At 40.7% G+C, this 7,898-nt stretch overlaps 1 protein-coding gene across 1 annotated transcript in view; it reads left to right on the top strand.

The window, feature by feature from the left end:
- Positions 1–7,530: 7,530 nt before the first annotated feature.
- The window catches only part of NR4A2 (nuclear receptor subfamily 4 group A member 2), a 23,656-nt gene continuing 23,288 nt past the window's right edge, over positions 7,531–7,898 (top strand). Inside the window, exon 1 of the mRNA XM_039855272.1 lies at positions 7,531–7,743. The gene's annotated coding sequence lies outside the window, so the exon portion shown is untranslated. The remainder of the gene's footprint in view (positions 7,744–7,898) is intronic.

Here is a 7,898-nt window from a genome sequence, read left to right as displayed (position 1 = left end):
AAGACAACTTTGATGATGGCATGGAGTAGAACCAGATCAGAGAATGAAAGCCACTGGTGACAGAAGACGAGATAGGTGGCTGTTGCCAAAATCCAACAAAAAATGACGAGAATTGAAGGAAGAGGGAAGAAATAGCCAGATTTTTAGAAGGAGGAAAGTGCGTATGTGTTTGGCAGGGGGTTATAGGGAATCAATACTTAAAGGTAGAATAGACAGGAAGCTCTGAGACATTTGGCAAAGCCCACCACTCATTTCTCTGCTATTTACCAGAAGTTAGGGTCACAACATTGGCCTTGGGGAGGTGCAATGTGCAAAAGATTTTACTTCTCTATGTTGTTCTTTTCTGTGATCGTCCCATAATCCCACCATATAAGTCTATGCAGGTGTTGACAACAACGAAAGGTCAGAAACAAATGAAGGAAATTATAACATAGAGGAAAAATGAAAAACTGTTCACTAAATAAAACTTTCCCAATAGTTCAAAGAAAAGAACAATAAAAAACAATATATTCACAGAGATCCCTTAAAAGCAGACTCCAATTTCTAGCCTTGCTTCCTTGTCTCTAGTCCCCTGTCTCAAGATCCACTATCGTTTACATTCCTCTTAGAAAGCACTTTTTCTTCATATCTGTGCAATACATATCTTCAGTACCTTATGTCTTGCTCACCATAGCTTGATCTCATGGAGGGTTTCCTTTCCCAACCAGTGCACCCCATGGATGTTATTAGTAGCAATACCTTTACCAAAGCCTCAGTCAGGCAGCCTAAAATAATACTACAGAAGGTCTCTAACAGCACAGTCCCTGTAGAGTTTGTATTTCAACTTTTACCTATTGGTAGCCATGAAGATTTACCACTTCATTCTTCTTGATCATCCGCTGGATTCTACACATATATATCTCCCAAACGCAAATAATTATTACCAAAGGCAATTCACATTTAGAGAAACATTTCCCAAATATAACATAATCTGCACTGAGTCTACCCTGAATAGAGATAACTGACTAAGTTTCTATGCAGAGCTATGTCAATTCCCACTTTGTTTGTTCTTCTGCTTCTATGTCCAGGTTCCTATAGGTCTATAAGAAGCAGACTGCATTATAGTAACCTTTACAAGTGACAGCAACTCCCTTCCTACACAAAAATGTTGAAATCATAAAATTATTAGAGTATGGATATGAATGTGTGTGTGTGTGTGTGTGTGTGTGTGTGTGTGTAAAGTGGGTGGAGTGTTATTTTTCCAGTTATAATTAGTTTCGTTCTTTTCTGAATTTATTTGCTACTTGAACTAATGTTTTGTTTCTTGTCTATAACAAAATGCCATACATACACAGTATCCATAATATTTTGTATACCACATAGTTCTGGAGAGCAAATAGACATGCACAGGAAATAAAATACTTAAATAGAAAGAAATTTTAAATTTGAAAAAGAGAAGGTAGCCAAATTTTTTAAAAATGAGAATTCTTAAACTTCGTAACATATTGCTATATCTGTGCAAGAATAAAATAAAGATGCTATCCTATGATGAGCTCTGATATTCCATTCTATTAGAAGTTATAGCTTTGCTATTCCTGTTATTGTGGCAAATATTTGATTCACAAGGATTAGGTTAACTCCGAGGTCTCAACTATAAAAATGTTTGATTCTTTCTGCTTCACATTCACTCATTTCATGTATTCATTTATTTTTATAATTCACATATAATTATAGATACCTAGTGGCCAGATCCCTAAAAATTCCAAGATACATTGGAGAGAATTCTTGCCCTCATGGAGCTCAGTCTAGTAGGGAGATAGAGAAGCTTAAAAAATTGCATATTGGTCACAATAGAAGGTTATATAGACTGTGACAAGTAAGTGATCAATTTTAGGGTATGTATGTGGGAAGTATGAGGAGCAGGGCAGTGCTGGTGTCAGGTAAAAATTCACAGAAGCTGAGGCAACTAAGCTGAGTATTAAAGGGTGGACAGTATGGCAAGCTCATTCAAGTCTGAGGAAAGAGCTAATGCAAAGGTACTAATACATGAAGCAGCATGGGCAATTTGAGAAACTACTATTACTCGACTAGGACTGGAAGATAGAGGCAGTGCACAGCAATAAATAAAACAGGTGGGAAATAACAGGGCCCAAAAGTTGCCTTGTTTCACATCTCTAGCTTTAACTATTGAATTTTCTGTAGCAGTCATAGAAGGGTTTAATGTCTCTGTGGCAAAAAGTCTCATCTTCTCAGAAGGTTTAACCAAAAATGGGCACTCCTATTTGATTTTGACATGCGATTTCCTTCATGATAATATTAAACCCTCCTTTCCCCTGCGTAGTAGCAGTAGCATAATAAATTGATAACCTATGCGTAATACTCAATATTAGTCATCGGGTAAATTCTGTACTTACTATGCCATAGCACGAAGGACTTGAACAGTTTTTAGTGGCAAGCATATCAGTTAGGACTCTTTCCAATGATAATATCAGAAAATTCAGTCCCAACTGACTTTAGCTAAGAGAACTGCTTTACTTACATACCTTGAGGGCCAGGTAATTTGATCCAGACTCAAATGTCTTCAACACCCACTTTCTCCTTCTCTGTCTCTTGAATCTGTTTTCTGTGTTGGCTGTATTCTCTAGCAGACTATTGCCTGTGGTGGCAGTTTACATCTTTCCATGCTCAAGTGCGGAGAAAAAAATATGGAAGAGACCCTTCCTGGTGGCTCCCAGACAAGTCCTGACCAGTCATTGTGGCTACCTGGGGTGTTGACTGGTCAGTGGAAAGAGGAACTAGTACAATTCCTGGTACAGATGAATGAGATCTAGATAGTATTTGTGTGATGACTCATTTCCCATTACACACCTGAATGCTAGAACCATGACCTCATGGGACTCCTTTGCCAAGTCTACCTTGGGTCTCTTCTTAGGCAACTTCTCCAGTATCAGGTCCAAGCTCCTTGTTTCTTCTCCAGGAAACACTGATCATTTTCTGTTTCTCTCTCCCCTGCTGTATGTCCATGGGGATCCTCTTTCCAGTTTCAGACACTTCCTCCTGAAGTTTCTTAAAGATACTTAGGCTGCAACCCTATTCCTTTTTTGGGGGGAGGGGGTCTCTTCTTTCCTGGGGCAATGAACATCTATCTAGCAAGAGACTTACTTATAGGAGTAGGAAAGGAGGGGACAAGCAATAGCAGAACATACAAGGAGAAAAAAGTGGAGACATAATTTAGATTTAAAAATATTATCCCAAGGATTCACATATATGAGATTTCAAATCAGTAATATAATTTTTAAAAATTTTTTTTTCTCTTTTCTCTCTGTAAGACATGAGGAGGCAGAGTGACCACTGGCAAATAAGCTGGAGAATGAGTGGGCCCTACAGAAGATGTGTGATGAAAATTAAGCTTTGACAGGTATCTTATGCCACTATTCCTTTTAGCAAGGAATTTATGTATCAGTCTCAGCTAGGTATTAGCTCTGTTCTGGTTAATAAACAATAAAGTTTATAATATTTTTGTTTAATAGCTTTGAATATTATGTCCAGAGAAAATTGATTTTTAAAAATTTGTTGCATTTCTTTCTAGAAGCTTTTCTGGGGACTGAACCCTTTACTAATACTTCTAAATAGCACATTAAAAAAAAAAAAAGAATGTCTAACTAAAGAGAATCAAGGAATAATATAGTTTTCCATGTATGTCATCCAGTAATGCTTTTCAATAGGATACGTGGAGTCAGGCTCCAACTAGGAAAACAGAAACTGCTCTAAGTCCACAACACAGGGAAAATTTAATTCATGTAATCTGTAAAACAAGTGACAGAAGGGCTGAAAAACCAAAGAGGACAGTCACTTTCAATAGCATAAAACCACTACAATCCTTAAACTGAAGGAATCAAGAGAAAAAGAATGTTAACTGGAAGGCAGTGTCAAGAGTCACCAGGCATTTGGCAAGAGCTACAGCATGGAGACGGAGTGAGGAATACCCTGCCTTTCCCATCCTCCATCTCTCCACTTTCCCACTCTTTCTTCCCATCGGTCACACCCAGCCAGCAGCTGGTCCTAAGGAAGGCAGGGAAATGCTACTCTCAAGATCAGTACCCCATGGTATAAATCAGAGAAGGAGAAAAGAGCCAGGAATGGATCGAAGAACAAACAGGCCTAGGATTCTGAACCCTCACAAAGAATTTTTCTTTTAAATTAGGTGTTAACAAATCTTGTTTTGATGTTATAATTTATACTGGAAGATCAAAGTTATTTGCAATGGGTCCCATCAATGAGTTGCCAAAGTCTGTGCAATTTGGGGAATGAACCAAAAAAATCAGGACAACCTTATCAGAAAGGATGGTTATGCCTATATGTCCGTATTTTGAACTGATACTTGAAGTCCTGTTAATTTTGCTGAATTTATTTTCTTTAAAATTTTTATAACGCTGTCTGCCTTAATTTCTGGCTTTTTAAATGCAGAAAGCTCCTAGCTCTATAATCTCAGTTATTCGTTTCCTTTCATTTGGAATACTGAGAATCCCTCAACGCTTTTCTTGTTAACCTTCTGTGTATCCATTTGAAGGTTGCTGAGATTTGCTTATACTCTAACTTGAATGATATTTTCCAAAATGAATTTTCTATCACCAAAACTATACTGCACAGGACATGGCAAATATTTGTGCTCATTCCTTTGAAGCCTCAACCTGGCTGGCACCACTCTCTAAATATAGATCTGGATTAACTGAGTAATAAGGCAAGAGTGCACAGTAGTTTCTTTAATAAATTCTTCAATACTGTTACGTACAGGAGTCTTTTCAAAGGATTTAACCTCAGGTAGACAGAAACTTTGGAAATATTGAGAAATGTCCACATTCTAAAACCTTCACTATGTTTGAAAAATTGTAATAAGCTTTATGCTATCAAGGAGCTCCAAATAAAAAAATTTTCCATATTTTCAGTCTCCTATTTCACAGATTTCAGTATGATTGTTTTATTTATTTTTCTTTTGTTTTGAAGAAACTGATTGTTTCACTGTATTTCTACTGATCTTAGAGCCAAGCTTTGTTTCCCGCCTCTGAAACTGGGTATGTTTCAATTTTAGCTTGTATACTCTAATTCTCATTCTGTTAAAATTTTAAGGTTAAGGATAATGGTGAATGGAACTGACTGATTAAAAAGAGATAAGAAGTAAGCAAAAGAGTACTGATTTAAAACTACGTGAGAAGCTAGAAGTGTCAGGATAGTAGCAGTGATAGAAAAATACCCCTTTTTAAGCTGCAGAAGTAAAAACTTTAAGACAAAATTAAATTAGAGATACCAAACATTTTATGGGAAAGGGAGACAGATGTGCTTTTGGAACCGGGAACATACTGGTTAACTTTTAGTTGTGATCACACTTTGGTGGTGTCTATGTGAAGCAAATGTTTTGGCTCTAAATGTGTTTCTGCCACTTTTATGTTTTCTGCCTTCACCAACCTGGAGACAGGAAAATAAGGCAGATTCTGACTCTCTGATGAGGGTCAATCAGAAGAAGACTGTATGTCTCACAAATCTCACTCTTTAATAAACACTTCTGTGTTTATTTTCTTCCTCCTAAAGACCAAACAAGCCAGATTTGGGGGTAAAATTGAAGAAAGTGGTCCTACTACATTTTGGTACCCAAAATTCATTCACTCACATGAAAGAACAAAGCATTAGAAAGGGCCTAAGACATCATCAGACTGTATGTAACTATCTATTGTCAGGAAAATGAAGCATATAGTGACAACTACTTTTTCCTCTTAAAATAGTTTTAGTGGTATAGTTGAATTCATTCTTTTCCTGAAGTGGCCCTGATAGATTTTCTTTTTGTAAATGTACAAAATAATAAACTGTGAGGAGCTGAATTAGTCTACATTTGGTTACCCTTTTCCTATGGGACATTGTGTGTTCATATTAGTAATTTTATACTTGAACACAATGATGTCCTTTAGTGTCCTTGAATGTTAATGTTGAAAGGGGCTTAGAAACCAGCAGCTTTTCATTTTGAAGATGAGGAAACTGAGGCAGAGAGAGGCTATGATTTCTGCTAAGTGGCACAGAGAGGTATAATGAAGACATAATTAAAAACCAGATTCCTTGGTCATCCAACTCCCAGCCCAGTGAATCCTTTACTACACCATTTTGTCTCCATTGTAAACCAATTCTCCAGCCCTTTTAACTCACTCTATCCATGCCAGCTCTCTTCAAAACTTTGCTTGCATGGTCAAATTATATATCAGCAGCCCAGAAAATTTGGAGTTCATATATGTGAGACGTTTTGCTCAAGAGGAGATTTAATTGTCTTACTAGTCTATAAATTGGTGGTTCTGAGTAAGGAGACGACCACCAATTTATAGACTAGTAAGACAATTAAATATGTGGGCAACTTAATGGGCCAGAGGAATGTCAGGGTGTGGGACAGAATTGCCTAAACTAGAAGAGAAAGTCCTACAAAAAAATCTACCTATAGAGAAAGTCCCTTTTAACTGGCAGCCTTGATGAAAGTCCAGAATTTTGAAGGACTATAGACTTTTGGAAAATTCAAATGTGCTATGTTCAAGGCTTATGCTGTGCTCAAGGCCATAAAGACATGCAAAAGGCTCTGGGGCTGAGAGCACGAGTCCTGGAACCCAGGCCCACACTACTTCTTCTGGGCACCATTTATATAACTCCCCAAATTAAAAGAGTAACGTGGCCCTGGCCTCACGAAAACTTAGACAAATAATTCAAGAGACAAATACTTCAAGGAAGGATATGGTCCATAGACAGAGTGGGATGTAGGTCGAACCTCATGAAATGCAAACACAGGCATATATTTTAAAATATGCTAGATCGGAACCTTTAAGTTGCAAGTTTTTCGTTTTGTTTTGAATTGAAAATTTACTCCCCCTGCCCCTCGCCCCCTGCCGCCGCCCCCCCACTAGAATGGTGGAGGGCAGAGAAAAAACATCGAGGTCTAAATCAATCTGGGAGTAAGTTCAGCGACCCTCTTTCTAAACTGTTGGCCAAGCTCCCTCCCCTTTCTAGTTTCCCCGCGTTGAAGTTATCCCCGTTGGGTCTTGATCCTCGGGTGTCCCGCCAGAATGAGAGGACGCCGGCGCGGCTAGGTCCTTCCCACTCCCGAGCGGCGTTCGCTAAGTGGCCCGAGGAGCGCGGCGTGGAGGGCGGAGGGAGGCTGGGGAGGCCGGGAGGCCAGAGGGTGGTTTTATTGTTTCCATCGCCCTCCTCCTTCCTCCTCTCTCTCCTCGCCCCCGGCGTCACTGGAAAGCAGCCCGAGTCACCCAGAGGCGGGTTATTTATAGAGCGGGCTGTGCGCGCGTCACGGAGCCCGGCCCGGCTGACGGGGCCGCTGACGCGCTTGGCCGCGGGGCCGAGTCCGCGGGGCTGCGCGCCGGGAGCTGGCGACAATGGGCTTCTGTGTGTGCAGCTGCCGCCGCCGCTGGGGGGCTGGGAGGTGCCGCTCCCTGACCATTACTCCTCCTGCCTGCGACCCCCAGACTGTAGCTTTTTTCTGCTCCTGGGCTGACCCCTCAATCATTTTTTTTTTTAATTATTTTTTTATTTAAATATCAGTAAGTTCCCTTTGGCCCTGCCTCCGCTTCTACTTACCCCATTTCCCCCTCCCTCCCCTAACACAAGGAGTGAGGGGGATTTAGCTGGTCGGGACAACCACTTCTTGCGTCCCGAGGAGCGGGATCCACACAAGGCGCGCCCAGCGGGTGATGCAGTGACCGAGGGGCCGGGAGCGCCGGGCAGGTAACGTATCCTGGACCCAGAGCGGGGGCTTTGTTTGGAGTGGGGGAGGGGAGCTGGTGTAAACTCCAGGCAGTCCTTCCGGGACTCCTGTCCCCCACGCCTTCCTCCTCCCGCCCCCGGCCTGAGCGCAGGAAGCCAATCCGGGTGTGTAGCGC

Source organism: Pteropus medius, unplaced genomic scaffold (genome assembly GCF_902729225.1).
Source record: "Pteropus medius unplaced genomic scaffold, Ma_sr-lr_union100, whole genome shotgun sequence".
NCBI lineage: Eukaryota > Metazoa > Chordata > Mammalia > Chiroptera > Pteropodidae > Pteropus > Pteropus medius.
The sequence above is the reverse complement of the archived record's forward strand: the minus strand, read 5'-3'. Positions and strand labels throughout refer to the sequence as shown.